Source organism: Theropithecus gelada, unplaced genomic scaffold (genome assembly GCF_003255815.1).
Source record: "Theropithecus gelada isolate Dixy unplaced genomic scaffold, Tgel_1.0 HiC_scaffold_5445, whole genome shotgun sequence".
In the NCBI taxonomy this organism is placed as follows: domain Eukaryota; kingdom Metazoa; phylum Chordata; class Mammalia; order Primates; family Cercopithecidae; genus Theropithecus; species Theropithecus gelada.
In genome coordinates this window covers 1-3,136 of record NW_020262071.1, presented here as the reverse complement: position 1 = coordinate 3,136, position 3,136 = coordinate 1, and the positions used below count along the sequence as shown (strand labels likewise).

At 52.2% G+C, this 3,136-nt stretch overlaps 1 pseudogene; it reads right to left on the bottom strand.

The window, feature by feature from the left end:
- Positions 1 to 25: 25 nt before the first annotated feature.
- LOC112617872 lies at positions 26 to 2,093 on the bottom strand (annotated as a pseudogene).
- Positions 2,094 to 3,136: the final 1,043 nt, after the last annotated feature.

Genomic DNA, 3,136 nt, shown 5'->3' with positions numbered 1-3,136 from the left:
ATGGTGGGAGGTTCTACATCATTACCTGGCCCTGAGAGCTGAGCTGTGGCCTCCTGGTGGACTGGAGAAGTTCCCACCTCTGCAGTAGGCTCTGTTGCTATGGTGAGCTGCACATCTGGAGGCTTCACAGTGACATTGGGCAAATCTGAATGCTGAGCTTGATGGTGACCTGGAGGTGAAAGTGTGACTTCATGATGTTCTGAGGGCTGAGCTGGGGCCTCCTGCTGGGCTGGAGAAGATTCAACCTCCCCAGAAGACTCAGAAGGCTGAGCTGGCTGCTCCTGCTCACTGGGGGAAAGTTCACACTCCATAGGAGGACCTGGAGGCCCAGTTGCGGCCTCCTGTTGGCTTGCAGAAGGTTTCACCTTTTCTGGAGGCTGAGTTGGGGCCTCCTGCTGGGCTTCGGTAGATTCTGCCTCCTTGGTAGGCTCTGAAGTTATGGTAACCTCCATATCTGCAGGTTTAACTGTAATGTTGGGGAAGTTATAATAAGCTTGATCCTCACCTGGAGGTTGAAGTATACCTCATGATTCAGTAGAGTTTGAGCTAGACTCTCCATAGAGGACTCTGGAGGCTGAGCTGGGGCCTCCTGCTGGGTCTGAGAAGGTTCAACCCCCCCAGGAAATTCAGAAGGCTGAGCTGGCTGCTTCTGCTCACTGGGGGAAGGTTCAGCCTCTACCGGAGGACCTGGAGGCTCAGCTGGGGTCCCTTGCTGGGTTACAGAGGGTTTTGTCTCCTCAGGGTATTCTAGTGTCTGAGCTAGGGCCTCTAATTGGGTTGAGGAAAAGTCCACCTCCTCGGGGTGCTCTGGAGGCTGAGCAGCGGCCTGTTCCTGGTTTGATGTAAGTTCCTTACCTGGGTCTGGAGTTACCACAAGCTCCACACCCACAGGTTTGACTGTGACACTGGGCAAGCATGAGTGCTGAGTTTCACTCTAACTTTTCAATGGAACATTTACCTCATGATGTATCAATGGCAGAGCTACAGTCTCTTCAGAGGCAGGTTGCTGCTGTGCTGGGGTCTCCTGCTCTGTTGAAGAAGAGTGGACCCCCTGAAGCGACTGTGAAGGCAGAGCTGGGGCCTCCTGATGGGTTAGAGAAGGTTCTACCTCCTCAGAGAGCCATGGAATCTTCGCTGGGGCTTCTTGATGGAGTGAAGAGGACTGGATGTCTTCAAGGGTCTCTGCAGTTTGAGTTTTGGGTTCTAGACGGAATTGACAAAGTCCAACTTGCTCAGGGAGTCCTGGAGGCTCATCTGGGTTCACCCAGATTTCTGGGCAGGCAGCCGGGATACAGTATATCCATACGTGAATATTCATTCTGCTGAGGTTTTGATATAAATCGGTGTGGAGTTCCAACAACGTTAGCAAGCTTCCGACGCTGAGCTAGATCTTTCTTCGTGTTCTTGGGAGAAACAATAAACTTGTCTGCTTTTGAATCCTTACTGTCTAGAGGTGGAGCAAGTATTTCATCTGCCTGATGATCTGCAGCCTGATCTAGATCTGCAGTTTGAACCTTACTTTTGAGGTGAGGAGGCTGAACTAGGGTCTGGTTCTGATCCCAGTCCAGCATTGGAACCACCTCCATAGTGGATTCTGGAGTGATGGTAAGTCACAGGTCCAAAGGTTGAACTGTAACGCTGGGTGACATTGGATGCTGAGCATTGGAACCACCTTTGGGAGCCTTTCTTGTCCAGTCTGTCTATCATTTAGATTCTGGTGTGCAGCCAAGAACTGCTCTGGCCGGGGGGCGGGGCAGCTCTCCAGCTGAATCCATGTCCAGGAACCGAACCAAATTCTCAGTCGATTCCCGGGGTGGGGCTGACATCTGCGAGGAAGCAGAGGACCCCAGATAATCAAAGCCCCCGGTTCTGCCAGGGGAGTAAGTGCATGGGGAGATTCCCATGGGAGATAGGATGAGCCGGAAGACCAGGGCTCAGTCGGCTGCAGGGGGTTAGAGGTCCTTGATCCACTCCAGAGGCTAAGCCTCCTTGACTAGTAGCCACAATAGTTGCCATGTGAAGAGGGGCCATGGGCCCCAGAAACGCAGCTGGGACATGACACTCCTGCACTGAGCGGGAGCCTTTCTGGCAGCCCTGAGACAAACCTGACAAACGCGCGCCCCACCCCATCCTTTATGACACCTTTATTTACGCCACCTTTACTAGGCTCGGTCCAGATCTGTCCATGTCACCAGAGCGATCTTATGTCACAATCCCACCCAACGTCCCCTTCCCACCCTGGCCCCGCCGGAACACCCCTCCCCTTCCCTTAGCGAGGAAGGATTTGGGCCGCAGACCTGGGTGGTCCCAGGACTCCAGCAGCCTGTGGTGGTGGGGTGGGGTGGGGTGGGGTGGGGTCGAGGCTGAGCTTCCCAAGGAAGTCACAGGACCTCCCCTCAGGATCTTCAGAAGTGCTAGTCCGGCTCTGGCAGCCTGAACTCTTCCTCCTCCAAGGTGAAATCCGAGAATACTCTTCCTTCCAGGGAGAGCAACTGACCTGCAAAATGGGCGCCAGTTCGGGTGGCAGGCACGAGGCACATTACAGTCATTTATTCCAAAATGTTGCCATTTTCGCTAAACTTTCAGTATCTTTTGCTGCATGTTTGATAATGAATTCACCACCCTACTAGGTAGGGCTGCCAGGGAATAAGCAAGGACTCCACATTTTCTGTAGGAGGGGTGTTGGGGGTGGACAATTCAGTCTGGGAGAGAAGGCTTTAATCTGAGTGAAGAGCCCTTTGCACTGGCCTGGGAGGAGGCTGAACTGTCATCCTGCCTTGACTCAACACAGCCATTACCCTAGAAGTTACAGCGCCACCCTTCAGAGATCTACCCTGTGTGCACACATGGAGAAGAGGCTTAGGCTGTTAAAGTCAACATGTTAAATAATGTCCTGAAATGCGACTGTAATTAGAACACAGCTGACTTCCCCCACAGCCATTCTTACGTATTTTATTACTGTCTGGCACAATTACCAGCATGTAAACTCCAAGAAGGTGCTTCATCTTACTCCAGTGCCTAGCAGAGGCATAAGGTGCATAGTAATGGTTTTAAAGTGGAAGGGATTCCAAGATTCACTTCATTTAGGGATGGATCTATTGTTATAATCAGATTTCTGAAATCAGTGCTGACTTCC